General features: G+C 37.6%; 1 long non-coding RNA gene across 2 annotated transcripts in view; it reads left to right on the top strand.

Annotated features, from left to right (window-relative positions):
* Positions 1 to 322: 322 nt before the first annotated feature.
* LOC126933530 (uncharacterized) overlaps positions 323 to 20,079 on the top strand; it is a 59,247-nt gene continuing 39,490 nt past the window's right edge. For both annotated transcript variants that reach the window (XR_007718654.1, XR_007718655.1), the window contains exon 1: positions 323 to 731. This is a non-coding gene — a long non-coding RNA (uncharacterized LOC126933530). The remainder of the gene's footprint in view (positions 732 to 20,079) is intronic.

Below are 20,079 nucleotides of genomic sequence, written 5' to 3'. Positions count from 1 at the left end.
AACAGAACAGAACTGGAACAAAATATATCAATGTATTAATAGGTTACCTTTCAATATTTTAAAAGTCTTCTTATATAACTATATATTACTTTTATAACCAGACAAGATATGTTGTTAAATAAAATGCTATCTGTTTTCTTACGTGTATGATCACTGCAAATTTTTATACATAAAATGACATATATAAAACAGTGTTAATATCGAAACACCTTTTATTACAAAGAAGTTTCATTGTACTTAACTGTACATAACTTTCTGTTCTAGTTAATGTAGAGATAAGAAATAGAATATGAGTTGCTATATGTAATTTAAAAACTTTGCTTGCAGACATTAAAAAAATCTCTAAAAGAAAATAAGATCACACACAATCTTTATAGCAGGGTGAAAAATGTCTCATTAGGTAAAGTGCATGTTGACATAAAAATGAATGTAATTTATATTTGAATTTTTGGCTAATCAAATGACATATGTTTTATTGTCTTGCAGTTATATTAATGAGCAATATTTAATTAAAAGCTAATTGAATATTCCAAGCGGCAATTATCTTGCAATAGAGATGCCAAATCTGACATGAGGAGGCAGGTGAGCAGAAAGCAGAACTTGTATAATTATTCCTCTGAGAGATGGAGAAGAGACCACACCAAGCATTGCCACAGTGAGAGATTAGTGAAGATTCTGCCCTAAACAAAACCATTTCCTTCGTTGAGCTTATATTGTACTTTCTTCATCAGGTAAGTTGTGTTTAATTAAAGCAATGTAGCATTCTTTAGTTCACAAATGCAATTCTTTGGACATCCTTTGAACCCCACCCAGGAAGAGAAGAGTGAGCCACACTTACTTTCATTGATTGAGGTACTGATTGTGTGTGATGTAGCCTGTAACTTGGGCAGGCACACTTTAGACATGAGATGAAAGATAAAATACAAAACAAAACAAACAAAACAAGAACATTCCTTTAAAGTCAGAAGAGAATCTATCAGTTTATTTTTCCACAGACAGTTTTGGTTGTCACATCAGCTTAATTTAAATGAAATCTTTGTTTTTGGAAACATTTCAACATTTTATATATATAAAGTAATATATACTAATATATAACATACATATAAAGTACATGTATGTTTCCCTTATTTACTGAGGCATAATTTACATATGATAAAATTCACTCATTTTAAGTATACAACTTAATGTATTTTGGCAATAGCATACATCTAGGTGATTACCAGCAAAACCAATACTTAGAACATTTCTATCATTCCAGAAAGTTTCCTTGCGCCCTTTTGTAGTCAGTTTTCTTTGGCCCCCAGCGTCAGGCAACCATTAATCTGTTTTCTGGCGCTATATTTTTGTTATTTCTAGCACTTCATGTAAATGGAATCATATAATCTTTTGTGTTTGACTTTCCTCTTTTCTATTTTGGAGATTGACCCATGGTGTTGTATATTTTATACAAGTTAAAGTGCAATTGTTATTAACAAGACTACAGAATTTTCCCCTTATTTATCTGCCTGTGAAGAGAAATTCAGTCTTTGCCATCTCAGGAGAGTTAATTATTCATATGGACAGAATATTCCTGCTCCCACAAATGAACTTGTTGAGGTTCTAACCCTCAATATGATGGTATTTGGAAGGCAATTAGGATTAGATGAGATTATAAGGGTAGGACCCTGATGATGGGATCAGTGCTCTTGTAAGAAGAGAAAGAGAGGTGCAAGCTCTTTCTCTTCCATGTGAGGACACAGTGAGAAGGTGGCCATCTTCAAGCCTAGAAGAAAGCCCCTCACTGGGGAACTGATTAGGCCAGCACCTTGATTTTGGGCTTCCCAGCCTCCAGATCTGTGAGAAATAAATTTCTGGGGTTTAAGCTATCCAGTTCATGGTATTTTGTTATGGCAGCCCAAGTTGAAAAATATCTTGTAAGATTTGTATTTTTGGTATTTTTGTGGTGGAGAATTGGGAGAATGGAAAGTGGAAGATAAATTTATAGATACAGGAGGGAAAAAGGAACTCAACCAGAGAGACTAAGATGACCTACATCAGTGGTACTCAGAGTGATCCCTGGACCATCAGCATCACCTGGGCACATGCTAGAAATGCAAATCTTTGTGTGCCATCAGAGAACTGCAGAATCAGAAACTGGCATGAAGCCCCCAATCTATGTTTTAACAGGCTCGCCAGGTGATGCTGAGGCACATTAAACACTTTACATAAAAAAAGGACTGTATTGAGGGAAGAGGAAGAAGGCTGATACATTAGGTGGGCCAAAGGTAGAAGAAGCTTCAGAGAGAGCCCAAGGAGCAGCTGTGACTTATGAAGGAAGTAAAAATTTAAGTTAGCATTTCTATAGATTAGGTATTGAGATCTCTTTCTGGTTTTTAAGACACAAGTCAAGACTGAGTTATTTGGAAATTGTTGTTGTGTTTGTGCATGTGTTTGGTAGTACTTTTTTGAGCCTGTGCACATGTGACCTGGATTTATAAGAGAGAGAGAGATATATATATATGTACACACCCACACATAAACACACACATCGGTTCATTCTCCACTCCACAAGTATAATTGTCCAAATGGGGGTATTGATAAATGAAGTCTGCATTTAGACTAGAACTTGTCTTATACTTTTTTTAACAGTATTTATACAATTTTTAAAAAAAATTTTTAGCACCAGGGGACACCACGAGTGAAAGAAGAAAAACTTTGCAAGGCTCTGACATTAAGGAGGAGGGTGATGAAAATTTTGAGTGGCTTGCACATGTTGTATAGGAGCCATGGCTTCACAGTCCTGGGCAGATGCTTGAAGCAAAGGTGCAGAACAAAGGATGAACAAGACACATAGGGTGAACATTCAGCTGCTCACTAGGACTGTAGCTATAGTGTTTAGTAGATGAGGGGGATAGTTTGAGCAATGGCAAGCTGATGTTGTATTGATTTTATTTTAATCCTCAATGGAAGAAACTCAACAAGAATACAAAAAAAGAAAAAGAATGAAAGCCGCTAAGTGCTGTAAACTGCTTAAAGAGCACTAAGAAAGCCTGTCTCAAACAAACTGGTTCATGTTATTGCTCAACAAGTGAGAGAGCTGCTAAGAGTAAAGCCTTAATGGTATCTTGAAAAACTCTGGGTTTTCATCACCAGGCTTATAATCATAAGCCTTCTGATTATAATTAGGTTTAGAGCTTGAGTGGTTTGGGGATGGGACTTAAGAATTTGGGATCAGGTAAAGCGGGCCAGTTGAAGTCACTTTAATTGACATGGGAGCATAGAGCAGGGTTTTTAGCAATTGTTACACTTATTGTCTTAGGGTGTTTGCTTTTATCTTTCAAAGCAGTTTGTGGCAAAGGGAACTGGGTCTTGCTTATTCACACTCTTGGTAAACATCTAATTTTAGTTTTCTAAGTTCCGTTCTCATTTCTCAGTCTTTATTTCTCATAAGAAACCATAACAAGAGACTATTTTAAACTTTTGGTACCTTCCACTTTTTACACATTTACATCTATAAAATGGTAAGTCGATATTAAGTCCATTTTGTACTGTGCTTTGACAAGTATTAATCTGATGTTATCAATTACCCCCGTGGCAAGCTTAGCACCGGGGGACACTACGAGTGAAAGAAGACAAACTGTAAGGCTCTGACATTAAGGAGGAGGATGATGAAAATTTTGAGTGGCTTGCACATGTTGTATAGGAACCACGTATTCTGGTTCCTATACAAAAATACCAAAAATACAAATCTTCAGGTATCTCAGATCAGAATGTGATGATATTCTAAAATTTCTTGAACAACTCCTGGCCACTTATTCACAGGGTTTCTGATTTTAGAGGTTTTAATTATGTTATCTTGTCTGCCTCTGCGTTTTAAAATTACAAACAAATATAAAAGTACTCCCAATCTTTTTTAGTCTCATAAGCAGCTATCAATCCCTTTATTATTTATTCATTTTACCTGTCCCTGAACCTCTAAAAGGTATGCAAACAGCAGGAGATTAATTGATATATTTTCCTAGCTGATTTAGTGCAAACTATACCCGTTATTTCTGTAACTTGAGAAGTGACTGCTAAGAAAAATGTTGCCTCTACTTTACAGTACTCGTGGCCTGTCCAAAGAAGTTAGCAGCTAAAACAGCATTCGGTATTTAATCTGGGGATAAAGCCAAGAATTAGGTAGAAAATCTTGCAAAGCAGATTAGGTTTGCAATCTGAAAGCGCACACAGCCAGCTGGGCAAAGAAATATTGTGTGCTGAAATATGATTTCTGACATTTCTTTTAGTCTCAGGGATGAGCAATGAAAACATGATCCTCTTTGAGCTCCAGAGGAGCTTAGAGTAAATTCCAAAATATGAAAAGAGATGTGGTATTTTTATTACCACTATATCATTATCTTTCATTAACAGCTGTAATTAGTCTGAGCCAGACTGTCATCTGCTATTGAAATATCTGAAACTAATTAGACATAAGATATGTTATGGGAACAAAGTTGGGAGACTGAAAATTTACACAAACGAGGCCTTCTGAAATGATGAACACAAGTCATAATAATGTTTCTGAAATAAATCAAAAACAAGACAAAAGAGAGAATAAAATCAGGAGGATAGAAACCAGAATACCAGCACTTCAAAAAGTTTAATCACCATACTGTAAAATCCAACTGTGGAAGGGGCACTACAATTTTTATTACAATGACTAGGAGCTCTTGTAATAGCACTACTTAAGATTTAATCTAAAGAATAGAGAAAGGATCAGTTGAAGATAAGCTATAACAGCCCACATTTGACTTTTCAATGTTCTCACAACAGTTGCCAGGAAAGTTGTATAGAAATTCTCCTGAGGATACTATGTTGCATTTGGTCCATAAAATATAGTATAGAAAACACTTAAGAAATGCTTAAATTTGTTGTGCTGTTTTAGCTTTCAAATGTAGTCCTCTGTCCCATAATCGCCTCCTCCTTTATGCTTCTCCTCAATGACCCTCAACTCTTGGATCACAACTGCCTTTCCTTCCATCCTTCCATCTCTCACTTCCTCCTCCCCTCACCCTCTTCTTCCTTTAAACAAGCTAATGGCTAAACAAATTAAGAAACCTACAAACAAAATCAGATGCTCATTCAAGTAAGAACATTTCTAATTTATAAATAAACATATAATTTAGTAGTTACAAATAAATACTGGTGAGTACTCAAACATTTTAGTAATAGAAGCAACTTCCTAACAAAGCTTAGAGTATAGTGCTTTAAGGTTACTGCTTTTTTAAAAAAAAATTATTTAAGCAATTATTAGAAAAGTACTAGAAATGGGTGGTCCAGTTCTTGGTCCAGTTGGTCAGTTCTGCTGTCTCGTAGCTTTATAGTTTGGCCAAATTGCATTAACTTATCTGAGCCCTGTTTTCTGCCAGTATGCTAGTTGATTAGGTATTAAATACAGTAATGTATATAGAGCTCTGAGCATATTACCTGAAGCAAAATAAGACTTCACTGCTATTTCCATCTCCCCACTTTTCTTTGTCTTAATAATACAAAGTAGTACTGTAGTGGTATTAATTTTCTATTGCTGCATAACAAATTACTACACCTTAGTTGCTAAAAACAATACCCATTTATTACCTCACAGTTTCCATGGGTCAGAAGTCTGAGCATGGTTTAGCTAATTTCTCTCTTTAGGGTCTCACAAGGCTTCAAATCAATGTGTCAGTTGGGATCCATTCCTTTATGGAGCTTGAGGTTCTTTTCCAAACTCTTATGGCTATTGACAGAATTCAGTACTTGCAGTTGTAGGATTAAAGTTGTTCTTGCTAGTTCTCAACAGTGGGTAACTTCTATAATACTACATTCTCAGTTATGCAAATTAATTACTAAGAATCATACTCTCATGTATGTTACTTTTAGTTTTGGTTCCTTTATGGCACAGAAACATCATTAGGAGTAGGGGTGCTAGAAAGAGGAGGGTAAGACTAATGTATAAGTTGCTTTTCAGACATTAGCAGAGGCTAGAGGAAACTGAAATTGTTTGTCATGATGCCTTCTCCCTTAGGCAAGGGGAGAAATCAGAAGAACTCAAGTATGATAATTATTTATGTAATGTTGGAAAGAAAATCTTTCTGGGAATAGAACAAGATAAACCATAAAAAGGAGGGATGAATTAGACTATATAAATATTTCTGCATGGTAAAAGTGTAAGTAAAACAAAAGGAAAAGGATAAAATGAGAACGCTACCTGCAACACAAACAATAGAGTTGATATACTTAAAAAAGGTCTAATGCATTCATAAAGAAGAAACATTCTGATTTGAAGTTGTTGGTAGGCATTGAAGAAACATACCTTCAAGTAATAAAAGCCATCTATGACAAATTTATAGCTAACATCATGCTGAATGAGCAAAAACTAGAAGCATTATCTTTGAGAAATGGAATAAGACTAGTATGCCCACTTGCACCACTCTTACTCAACGTAGTGCTAGAAGTCCTAGCCAGAGCAATCAAGAGAAAGAAAAGACATTCAACAGGAAAAGAATAAACTCTTTCTCTTTGCTAATGATATGATTCTATACCCAGAATACCTTAAATGTTCCAACAAAAGCCTCCCGGAACTCATAAATGACTTCAGTAAAGCTTCAGGATACAAAATCAGTGTACAAAAATCAGTAGCATTTCTATACACCAATAACATTCCAGCTCAGAGTCAAATCAATGCAATTCCATTTACAATAGTCACACCCAGAAAAAAACCCTAGGAATCCACGGGAGTGAAAGATACACAGGAGGTGAAAGATCTCTATGACAAGAACTATAAAACACCACTGAAATAATATATAATACAAAAATAATATATAATACAAGCAAATGGAAAAATATTTCACCCTCATGGATTGGAAGAATCATTAAAATGTCCATACTGGTTAAAGCAATTTATAGATTCAACGTTATTCCTATTAAGCTACCAATGTAATTTTTCACAAAATTACAAAAAAAGATTGTAAAATTCATATGCAACCAAAAAAGAGTTTTGAATAGACACAGCAATTCTAAGCAAAAGGAACAAAGCCAGAGGCATCACATTACCTGACTTCAAACTATACTACAAGGCTACAGTAACCAAAACAGCATGGCATTGGAACAAAAACAGATACACAAACCAATGGAACAAAATAAAAAGAACCCAGAAATAAAGTTTCCCACCTACAATCATTTGATCTTTGACAAAGTCAACAAAAACAAGTAATGGGGAGAGTACTCCCTATTCAATAAACAATTCTGGAATAATTGGCTAGCCATATGTGGGAGAATGAAACTGGATCCCTGTTATTTTTACCATATACAAAAATTAACTCAAGATGGATTAAAGATTTAAGTGTAAGACCTCAAACTACAAGAATCCTAGAAGAAAACCTGGGAAACATCACTCTGGACATCAGGCTTGGAAAAGAATTTTTGACCAAGCCTTTAAAAGTAACTGTCACATAAACAGAAATTGACAAGTGGAAGGCTTCTGCACTCAAAAGAATCTATCAAGAGAATAAACAGACCACCCACAGAGTGAGAGAAAATATCTGCCAAGTATGTATCCAGCAAAGGGCTAATATCCAGGATCTATTAGGAACTTAAACAATTCAACAAGGCAAAAAACAACTCTACTAAAAATGAGCAAAAGACATGAACAGACAGTTCTCAAAATGAGACATAGAAGTGGCCAAGAAACATGAAAAAATGTTCCACATCATTAGTCAACAGAGAATTGCAAATCAAAAGCACAATGAGATATCATCTCACGCCCGTCATAACGGTTATCAAAAAGTTAAACAGATACTGGCAAGGCTGCAGAGAAAAGGGAATGCTTATACACTGTTGATGGGAATGCACATTATTTCAGCCACTGTATAAAGCAATTTGGAGATTTCTCAAATAACTTTATTATATTTTTCAAGTTTTTCTTTTGCTTTGAATGTGTAAAATGGTAGTACCATGATTAGAAAACATATATAGTAAATGCTGTTTAGAAAATAATTAAATGCAAAAACCAAAACCATAAAAGAACCAGAAGGAAACATAGGAGAATTATCTCATCTCTCATCAGTAAAAAACTTTCAATGCATAAAAGCAAAGAAGGAATAGACAATTTTCAAAGCTTGAGATATTTGCCATTATAAAAAATTACATGCAGCAATAAAACATATTAGCTATATTTAAATTAAAGAAGAAAACCTGAAAAATATTTGCAAATGTATCTGTCAATCAGTAGGGATTAACTTGTGTTAAAGTAACAACCACAAAATAGCAAGGACCTAACACACTAGTTTACTTCTTCATGTAATATAGCCAATGTGGAGCAATGAGAGAGCTCTACTAATTGCAGCCACTCTGAGATCTAGGTTGGCATACGTTCCTATCTGGTTAATAAAATGAAAACAATGCTTTAAAATCTAGCATTAAGATGTGTAGAGAAAAAGCTTAGTTCTGCTATTTGAATTGCTCATTGGGAATGTAGTGTAAGTTGCAAATTTTCTGGGGGGAAAAGCCACCAGCATATAATCTAAATATACAATAATGGCCATTTATTAAATAAGAATGGTATGTTCAAACGTGGTAATAGTATCCAATCACTAAAACTGTTTTAGAAAATTATTTAGAAATATGAGACTATAGTCTCAATGTATTGTACAGAGTTATAAGCAGTTATATAATGCAACATATATGAGAGTATGATTCTTAGTAATTAATTTGCATAGACATAATCTGCATAGAAAAATGATTAGAGTGAAACAAAGTACTTTTATTTTTGATTAAAAGATTTTATATTATTATTTACAGGTGAGCAAGAGAAAAGCATTAACAAATTTACTTAGTTATTTAAGGCAAGACCTCACTCTGTCTCCCAGACTGGAGCATTTTTAAATAGAGATAAAGACTTACTGTGTTGCCCAGACTAGTCTTGAACTCCAGGGTTCAAGTGATCCTCCCACCTCAGCCTCCCAAAATGTGGGGAATTATAGGCATGGGCCAACATGCCTGGCCACAAAGTATTTTTCATAGTAAATATTTCTAGATTGGTGATACTTAGTAATTACAGGTTATTTCTATTTTCATCTTTTTTAAAAACAAATTTTGTTTTACTTTTAAGTTCATGTGGGGAATTATAGGCATGGGCCAACATGCCTGGCCACAAAGTATTTTTCATAGTAAATATTTCTAGATTGGTGATACTTAGTAATTACAGGTTATTTCTATTTTCATCTTTTAAAAAAATTTTTTTGTTTTACTTTAAGTTCGGGATACATGTGCAGGATGTGCAGGTTTGTGGTACAGCTATACATGTGCCATGGTGGTTTGCTGCACCTATCAACCCGTTATCTAGGTTTTAAGCCCTGCATGCATTAAGTATTTGTTCTAATGCTCTCCATCCCCCTGCCTCCGATCCCCCAACAGGCCCTGGTGTGTGATGTTTCCCTCCCTATATCCATGTGTTCTCATTGTTCAGTTCTCACTTATGAGTGAGAACAAGGGGTGTTTGGTTTTCTGTTCCTGTGTTAGTTTGCTGAGAATTATGGCTTCTGGCTTCATCCATGTCCCTGCAGAGGACACAATTTCGTTCTTTTTTATGGCTGCAGAGTACTCCATGGTGTATATGTGCCACATTTTCTTTATCTAGTTTATCATTGATGGGCATTTGGGTTGGTTCCAAGTTTTTGCTATTGTAAATAGTGCTGCAGTAAACATACATGTGCATGTCTTTTTATAGTAGAATGATTTATAATCCTTTGGGTGTATACCCAGTGATGGGATTGCTGGATCAAATGGTATTTCTGGTTCTAGATCCTTGAGGAATTGCCATACTGTCTTCCACAATAGTTGGACTAATTTACACTCCCACCAAGTGTAAAAGTTCCTGTTTCTCCACAGCCTCGCCAGCATCTATTGTTTCCCGACTTTTATTTTTTATTTTTTTATTTTTTTTAATTAATTTATTATTATTATACTTTAAGTTGTAGGGTACATGTGCATAACATGCAGGTTTGTTACATATGTATACTTGTGCCATGTTGGTGTGCTGCACCCATCAACTCGTCATTTACATCAGGTATAACTCCCAATGCAATCCCTCCCCCCTCCCCCCTCTCCATGATAGGCCCCGGTGTGTGATGTTCCCCTTCCTGAGTCCAAGTGATCTCATTGTTCAGTTCCCACCTATGAGTGAGAACATGCGGTGTTTGGTTTTCTGTTCTTGTGATAGTTTGCTAAGAATAATGGTTTCCAGCTGCATCCATGTCCCTACAAAGGACACAAACTCATCCTTTTTTATGGCTGCATAGTATTCCATGGTGTATATGTGCCACATTTTCTTAATCCAATCTTCACTGATGGACATTTGGGTTGATTCCAAGTCTTTGCTATTGTGAATAGTGCTGCAATAAACATACGTGTGCATGTGTCTTTATAGCAGCATAATTTATAATCCTTTGGGTATATACCCAGTAATGGGATGGCTGGGTCATATGGTACATCTAGTTCTAGATCCTTGAGGAATCGCCATACTGTTTTCCATAATGGTTGAACTAGTTTACAATCCCACCAACAGTGTAAAAGCGTTCCTATTTCTCCACATCTCACCACTCCTATTCAACAGAGTGTTGGAAGTTCTGGCTAGGGCAATTAGGCAAGAGAAAGAAATCAAGGGTATTCAGTTAGGAAAAGAAGAAGTCAAATTGTCCCTGTTTGCAGATGACATGATTGTGTATTTAGAAAACCCCATTGTCTCAGCCCAAAATCTCCTTAAGCTGATAAGCAACTTCAGCAAAGTCTCAGGATACAAAATTAATGTGCAAAAATCACAAGCATTCTTATACACCAGTAACAGACAAACAGAGAGCCAAATCAGGAATGAACTTCCATTCACAATTGCTTCAAAGAGAATAAAATACCTAGGAATCCAACTTACAAGGGATGTAAAGGACCTCTTCAAGGAGAACTACAAACCACTGCTCAGTGAAATAAAAGAGGACACAAACAAATGGAAGAACATACCATGCTCATGGATAGGAAGAATCGATATCGTGAAAATGGCCATACTGCCCAAGGTAATTTATAGATTCAATGCCATCCCCATCAAGCTACCAATGAGTTTCTTCACAGAATGGGAAAAAACTGCTTTAAAGTTCATATGGAACCAAAAAAGAGCCCGCATCTCCAAGACAATCCTAAGTCAAAAGAACAAAGCTGGAGGCATCACGCTACCTGACTTCAAACTATACTACAAGGCTACAGTAACCAAAACAGCATGGTACTGGTACCAAAACAGAGATATAGACCAATGGAACAGAACAGAGTCCTCAGAAATAATACCACACATCTACAGCCATCTGATCTTTGACAAACCTGAGAGAAACAAGAAATGGGGAAAGGATTCCCTATTTAATAAATGGTGCTGGGAAAATTGGCTAGCCATAAGTAGAAAGCTGAAACTGGATCCTTTCCTTACTCCTTATACGAAAATTAATTCAAGATGGATTAGAGACTTAAATGTTAGACCTAATACCATAAAAATCCTAGAAGAAAACCTAGGTAGTACCATTCAGGACATAGGCATGGGCAAAGACTTCATGTCTAAAACACCAAAAGCAACAGCAGCAAAAGCCAAAATTGACAAATGGGATCTAATTAAACTAAAGAGCTTCTGCACAGCAAAAGAAACTACCATTAGAGTGAACAGGCAACCTACAGAATGGGAGAAAATTTTTGCAATCGACTCATCTGACAAAGGGCTAATATCCAGAACCTACAAAGAACTCAAACAAATTTACAAGAAAAAAACAACCCCATCAAAAAGTGGGCAAAGGATATGAACAGACATTTCTCAAAAGGAGACATTCATACAGCCAACAGACACATGAAAAAAATGCTCATCATCACTGTTTCATGACTTTTAATCGTCATTCTGACTGGCGTGAGATGGTATCTCACTGTGGTTTTGATTTGCATTTCTCTAATGACCAGTGATGAGCTTTTTTTCATGTTTCTTGGCCACATGAATGTCTTCTTTTGAGAAGTGTCTTTTATATCCTTCATCCACTTTTTTTCTGTATTTTCAAATATGTCCCTAATGAGTATGCTATTTAGAAAGGAAAGGGTCAGCAGCAGCTGTGCATTTGTTCTTTTACTTTTTGGAGGAAAGCCTGGGGAAAGAAAGAGGGATGATTTGGTCAAGTACCTTTGTAAATATGCTAATGATAGACTGTCTGGCATACAGATCAGTGGTATTTAATGGTGACAGATTATCTACTACATACTTTTTAGCAAGAGGTACCTGGTTTGTTTAGACTTGCTTATATATAGTAAGTAAACCTGGAATGTATGGGTTTCTGGGGTATGCCTCACTAGAAAATGTCAGATAAGCTATGTAGTTATAAAAAATAGAGAGGTTTCCTGACTAAATTAGCTCCCTTTTGTATAATTGCTACCTGCATCCACCACATAAAGACCTTGTATATTTAGTCTCAACCAGAGCATGTCCTAATGTGGCAAGTAATACCTGGGGTGCAGTATGGGCAACTTTTCCACACTGTCTGTGCCTTGTGATTCCCTGAATTCTTGAAGTTGTTGGTAAGACTTAAAACTGGTTAAGATCTCTGATTCCTTGTGAGTCTGATTTGACAATCTGATACTTTGTGTTAGCTCATACTGCTTTTGTTACCAGAAAAAAAAATGTTTAAAAAATACAAAACAGGTAATAAACTCATAAGAACATAAGGTGCATGCTAGATTTGGGAAAATATAATCTACTCATTTGGCTTCCAAATTTATAAATAGTTTCTGGGGGAAAGATTGAATGCAATACTCACAAAAAGGCTCTGAAAATTCTATGACCGAATCAATCTAATGATCATCAGTGATGCCATTGTAATCTATAAGAATATCAGTTCATCCTCAGACTTGCTGTTACACCTTAAATACATGACCTCAGTCAGTCACTTGGCTGCATGGAACATTGGCTTTAGTGAGAACAATGATTTTCTGCCTTCAGCTGGAAGAGCTCACCCCACATCCCTGATAAATAAGTCAACTGAGTCAGAGGTTGGGAGATAAAATGGTTCATTGGGCATTTGGGTTAAAGTTCCTGGAATTGAAACCTTGGTACAAAGCTTACCAGCTAAATGACTTTGAAAATTCAATGAACATTTCCAAGCCGCAGGTTATTTATTTGTAAATTAGAGACAATCGTATCCTTTCCTCACACACAAATTGTGAGAAATGAAAGTTTATAGAGGCTAGTACTGTGCCAGACCCAGTGGAGGCGGTGTTATTAATCATATTAATGAATTCAAGGTTCCTGACAAGTCAATTACTTTCTTGCTTTCACTGAGATAAGTTCTTCACAAAACCCTCTATGTTCCTCCATACCTTTTGACATATAGTCTCTTCTTCTGACCAGTTGAAATCCTGTAGGTTACAGTACAAATGAAAAAACAAAGCAAAACAAATTCCCTTGTGGAGTTTTGAAGAGTAAATAGAAGGAAAGAAAAATCAACATGTTTGTTGATTGGCTTTTTGAGTTCAAGAATGTGACCCCAGAGAAATTTGGACTGAAGTTAAGATGGCAGTTGTGGATTTTAAATATGTATTGATTTTCAACCTATCTAATAATCATTTTACCATCTTTTCCTGTTTTCAGAAAGCTCTGTAATACCTTGAACCTTAGCAAGCTCCCAATGAGTTATTCAAATAGCATAGCTGAGCAAGTACCCACTGCTGCCAAAGAAAACTGCTCTATTTTCTTCTAAGCTCAATATCTTTATTTAATACTTACTGTCAAAGCTGATGGAATTCCAAGGCCCTGATGCCTGTCTGCTGGCCTAAGAGTGACATTTTCCATTTCTACAAATCCTTTGGTAGCAATAGAAATAGGAACTCTTTATGATTTTCACCTAAATAGATTTTTCTCCTTTTGGAGATGTTCATCTTTAACTAGTTAACAGAATAAGGTAAATCTAGTTCTCCTGTGTGTCCAGGACATAAGACTGTGAAGGTGGATTGCTGATTTTGTCCAGTTCTATTGACACATGCAGAATAACCCTATTTTCCCACCAGAGCACTATGCTTGACTGCAGCAAGAGCCCTTACTGCATTCTGTGTGGATGTCACGGAACTTCAAGCATTCAACAGTAATGACTCTGAAGTTACATTTCTTTTCAATGGTTTCATCTCCTGAAATTCATCTTTCTAATTTCTGCTGTTCTGAATCCCAGCAGAGTTATGATGAGCTTAAGTGTTCATCAATTAATGTCAAAATCCAATGTAACACCTCCAGAACGGCCTTTGACAACCACTAGAATACAAAATGAATTCACTAATGATCAGCTCCTGAGCAAAAAGAGTCTTAGGAATTTGTGATGATGGGACATTTAGGCTCAATTCATAAAATATGCATGGGTTTTTAAAATAGGAATTCAAAAAAATGGAGCACAGAGTAAAATGAGGGCACAAAGAACAGTCACATGTTACCAAGACCCTGAAACTATTTTTTTTTTTTTTTTTTTTTTCAGAATTAGAACTTTTCTTTCGGTTGAATACAGTTTACCCTGGCACTTGCTAGGAAGAAAATTCAGAGGCCTCTTTGAAATATCAACTCTTTCTGAAGTCATATTTTGTTAGTATTTATTTTGTTGTAATAACAAAAAACGGGCATTTTTATTACTTGTAAGTGCTTCAAAGCAATTGTATATTGATGATTCTCAATAGAATAGATTTATTTTCTTCTGGGGCTAAAACCATAATGCACATGTATTCCTGTGCAAATTTTCATGTGCTCCATTCCTACTTTATTACATCCATGTCATACGGCGTAACAACTACCAATTTTGGCCCAGCCCAATTAAGGAAGGTTTCCAGCACTCCTCTCTCTAGTAGTTGGGGCTCAGTTCCAAGCAGAACCATGTGACTTTCTATCTTCTGCATGGGGGGAAGTACACTATCCTCATTGTGCCATAGGGAGCCCATTGGGATCTGACCTCTGCCTGTCTTTACAATATCCTCCCACCATGAACTTTGATTTTGGATGTTATACTCAGCATCTGCTTTCTGCCAACTCTGTGCTGTTTCCTTCACACTTCCAATTTATTGTACACAGTGTTTTCCTTAGAATTCCGTTTACCTTTTAACTTCCTGAAAGACTCCCTCTTAGTGTTAGGCAGAGTCAGGCTTTCTCTCCTTTGTGTCCCTATGGCACTTGATTCTGTCTTACAGCCTTTATCACATTTTGTGGAAGTTATGTCTGCATCCGACTCTTGTGTCACTTCATCCTTAGCACCTAGGAATGGAACTAGTGCATAGTGAGAGCTCAATATTTATTAAATGAGTAAATGAGTCAGTGAATGACTGGATGACTGGGAACTGGTATCATACAATCTGTATACTCCCTGCCCCTCATTTTATTCCTAGCCTCAGTAAGGCAATTTGGGTTCTCATGGAGCTGTTTCAAATTCACAGAGTCCTATGGCAGGAAGAGAATTTCAGATTATCTTATGTTCCAAATACTAGTCAATTTTATTTATTATGATAAATACTCCTAGTCATATGTGTTAAGTTGGGTAGTGGGTATGTAATTTGACTTTAGATTAACCTGAAGATCCTTCTGCTCTCATCTTCACTTCCTTGTAACAAATGCTTAAAAAATGCCTCTCCGTACAGGTAAACTTAACAACACATATATTCACTCATTTCCTAAAGTGCATTTCTTGGAATGTGTCTCATGAGATGCTTTTGAGTAAAGGACTCCATGGGCAACTAACTCTGTGGGCTCTGCCTGACTGTACTTAGCCATGTCAGTTTGGGTCTTCTAGGAAGCAAATGCTAAAATGAGATTAGACACCTAAGAGATTTATTGGGGAAACATCTGAAGCATACAGGGGAAGAATCAGGTGGAGACAGAGAAAAGGAAGGGGATTGGGTAGGAAGAAATTTAGATTACATTGCATGCTAAGAACATTTCATCCAGGATAAGGGGTCCCAGAGCTGAAGACACCTATTAGAGGAGTCCCTTAGGGATAGGCTTGTATTAGTGCCCACACTGTGCACTGCCCATGAAAATGTGGCCTCAACACAAGCACACTGGTGGACCCAGAGATGTGCAGCAACTGGGGCTGTCAGTTGACTTTGCTCTGTGCAGCAGGAGATCTGAGAGGCGCGTTTTCATGGCTGTCACACAGACTCTATTCTAAAGGTACTTTGTATGTATCACTTCATTTAATCTTTATGACATACTTATGAAAGTGGTAAAGTCTTTTACTATCTCCATTTTTTCAAGACAGAGAGAGGTTAAGGAACTTGTCCAAAACCTTAGATCTGATGTGATAAGTGATAGATCTGGGGTTTGAGCCTAAGAAGTGTGGTCCCCGAAACTGAGAGCTTAAACACTGCATTGTATTGTCTTCCAGTATTCCCTTTTGGAGCGCTGTGATGTACCTTCCCATTATCTCACTTCATCGCACAAATCACTACTGCGATTTTAGCTTCTTATTTCACAATGTATGTATCCATAATCAAGAGTCTAAGAAGTAAGTGAAGAAATCTGTTTACATTTGTTTAACCTGGTGCTTTCCATATTTAATTGCCTATGGAATCCATAGTTCATGCTGTCTGTGTTCTCTGGAACATACGTACGTGGGAAAATATACTAAGTTAAAATGACTGATGACAAATCCTTCCTAAAGAGCAAGGTTCCATATGAGGGGTCAGGGAGTCATTGTCAAGGATGAACACACCTACATGGGCAGAGATATATTGCCATGAAGGCAAAGGGAGCAAAAGATTAGGATTCAGCATGGCAGAGTTCAGGCTTCAGTTCCACTGTTTTCTGATGAGGTGACTAGTTTGCTAACTAAGACTTAGTTAGCCTGAGTGCTTTAGCTGTCAATCATGGATCACAGGGCTGACTTCCCAGGGTGATTTTTCAAATTAATTATGCATTCTTATAAAGGTATTTATCCCAGTGCTTGGCACATAATGGTTGCCATCAATTAGTGATTTTCTTCCTTGGCTTTCCCTCATAGAAAGACTTAACTGTACCAAATTTATCCTTTAGCTAAGGGCAGGATTTCTCAGTGATAGTGCCTGCCTGACCCATGTGCACTGGCTCATTGTTTCAAGATATCTACCGGGAAAATTAATTGGAATGAGAATGTTTTCTGGTAAGAAAGGGAAAAATGTTGTGGATTTGAGGAAAAATCCGTATTTGAACTTTGTAGTCAAAGGGCATCTCTTTTTTAAGATGTAACTTAGGGGACAGGAGAGCTTGGAAGATTTGTTTTATCCCCCTTTGCTTTCCTCATATCATAAAGATAAAAGTTGAACATCCAGAAATGAAAGGTCGGAAAGGTGGAGGAACTTTTGACTCTGGAGAAGAGAAGGGCAGAGAAAGGCCAATACATTCACCTTGTTCTCTGGGAAGAAAGCAGTTGGCAGGTCCCTGTGCTGACTGCTCCTGCTGTTCTTTTCCTCCTCTTATACTCTGTGACTTACCCATTGACTCCCCATTTCTGTGCTATGGATGAGGATGGGGGTAAATAAGGCATAAACATTAGGACTTTTTTACATATGAGGGGAGATAGCACTGGAGACATGATTGCATGCCATTCTTCTTTTTCTGTAATCCCAGGACTATAAAATAATCGATTTCCCTTTTCTTACCCCTTAAAGACCTTGCTGCCTTCTCCATCCTGGGCACATGATAAGCTCTCCAGGGAGACGACTCCTCCTTGGGTTCTCCCTTCTTCATTCAGTCTTTCTTGTTTTACATCTCCTTTTCCATGCCTGCCCCTCTGATCCCTTATCTTTGTTCCTTCTCCACATTCTACACAGGTTATTCATAGGACAGTGTCATCTTCTTTCCATTTCCAGGACTTGGTGCTTCCCCAGCTTTCCTCTTGCATGCGTGCATGCTGCTATTTGAGCGTCTTTAGTCTTTAAGGGCTGCCACTGGTAGAGATGCCCCTTGCCAGAAGGCAAGAGCCGTTTGCTTCTAAACATGCATCAATATGTACCTGGTTCTGATCTTTTGTCCTTTCTGGTACAAAGAGACAGATACAGTGAGGAGGAGAAAGTGGGCTGCTGCATGAATTGTATGACCGTTCCCTTCCCTCTAATCTAGAGAGACCAATTTTTATTTTTGAGTCCTGTAAACTCTTTTCTTGATTACAAACCTCCCCACCCCCCCGCCAGAAGTAGTAGGTTTATCTTATTTCTCTTTTTTTGTTTTCAAATTCCACTAATCCTTCAAGGTTCAACACACATGCTGCACCATCTGGAAACCTTCCCTGAGCTCCCTGTCAGAGGGAATTACTCACTCCTCTCTGTTCTCAGGAAATCTTGTTTTGGCTTCCCGTATGGCTCTCTGCATCAGTGTGATTTTCATGGCAGTTAGTTTTAGTGTCCTTCTTCTCTGCTAAACTGTCAGCTCCCTGAGGGTACCTTCTTCAAATCTGCAGCACCTGGCTCAGTCAGCTATTCTGAAAAGAGCAATGATTCACAAGCTTTAGCAGCTGAGAGATGAAATGTGCAACCAGACAATGGTCAGAGTATAGATGTCAATGAAACCTAACCCAACCCAACCCGACCCAGCGCAACCCAGCCTCTAACTAATGTTTGCAGCAACCAGCCCAGGAAGCCAAACCATAATCTCTGTAGCAATTGGTCCCGAACAGTTGGGACTTGGCCAAGAAATGCCAGCTTCATGAGTTTTTGACCCCACTTCTAACTCTGAATCAACTAGAGAAAGTGAAATATGCTCCCAAATCAATCCTATAGGCTGCTCCACTTATAATAGCCTTCACCTAGCTTCCCACATCAGTAAATCATTCCCACCCTTTGAGTCTCTGCCAAATGTGATGGTACTGACTCCCTTACTATAGCAACCTCTGAATGAAGAGCCTCTGCTTATTCTTATTTGTGCGATCATTTATTTTTACATGGGATGAGAATCATTGGAGATCTTGTTAAAATGTAGATTTCTGGGTCCAGTGCACAGCTTCCAATTCAGCAGGGTGGAGCCTGAGATTCTGCATTTTTAATAGTCCCCAAGTGACCTTCAGTTAGCACCGAGATAGAGTGGTCAACTGAAGGGATACTATAAGGAATTAAACATCTATGTTCTTCCTCCACCAAATTTCCTTTTCTTTTGCCTTGCCCTCATTTGTCTGGGGAGGCCATCCTAAGTTCAGTACCTCAGAGAAAAAATGAGGCAAGCAAGAAGGAAATACGCAGGAAGTTTCCTCCTGGTTTTTATTTCACAAAATCTAAGCTTTTAGGGCAATGGTCCTCAACCAGGGCCCAGTTTTTTTTTTCTACAGAGAATACTTGGCATTTTTAGTTGTCATAATTTGGGGGTATCTAGTGGGTATTTTTAGGGTGCTGGTAAATCTACAATCCACAGAACAAGCTCCCACCACAAAAATTAGCCAAGAATATTGATAGTGTTGAAGTTGAGAAACCCTACTATGGAGGAGTAGAGGTACACAGACTGAGTGAGAATTAGGAGTTTGAGGCAGGAATGGCTTCCTTCAACTGCTAAGAGTCCCTGAGTTGGGGGAGCTAAAGCAAAGAGGGAAAGAGATGAGAGCAGAGGTGTCTGAGATGTTTTCCTATATAGAAGAGCCTTGAACTATGTTCCCTGAGTAGACCTCTGGGGAAACAGAAGGAGTTGGAGGCTGGGGTTACAAGTTGAGTCTGACTCAAGAGGGACTGTTGGACAGCCCCAGAGAGAAGATCACACTGAATCCAAACGTGCATTTATTCTTAAGCTCAAAGCATGGAACTAAGAGTTGCTGCAGGGGCATTAGGACCAAGTGAGAGGGAGGGGAAACATCTCAGGGCTAAATAATGAGATGATGACAGAAGGCCAGATGGGAAGGCTCCTGGGAGGACAGAAGAGACAGAGAACCAGAAATGGCTCCCTCCTCTTGCCTTGTACTTTGAAAACACCTGAAACCTAGGTGCAGCCCTGGAAAAAGTAGTATGATGAACCCTAAGGGGCTGAGATGATTTTCCTGCATAACCAGGGCCTGTGGGAAAATAAATCTGTCTTTATTTCTCAGAGTTCATGGATAA

Source organism: Macaca thibetana, chromosome 13 (assembly GCF_024542745.1).
Source record: "Macaca thibetana thibetana isolate TM-01 chromosome 13, ASM2454274v1, whole genome shotgun sequence".
Classification (NCBI taxonomy): Eukaryota; Metazoa; Chordata; class Mammalia; order Primates; family Cercopithecidae; genus Macaca; species Macaca thibetana.
The sequence above is the reverse complement of the archived record's forward strand: the minus strand, read 5'-3'. Positions and strand labels throughout refer to the sequence as shown.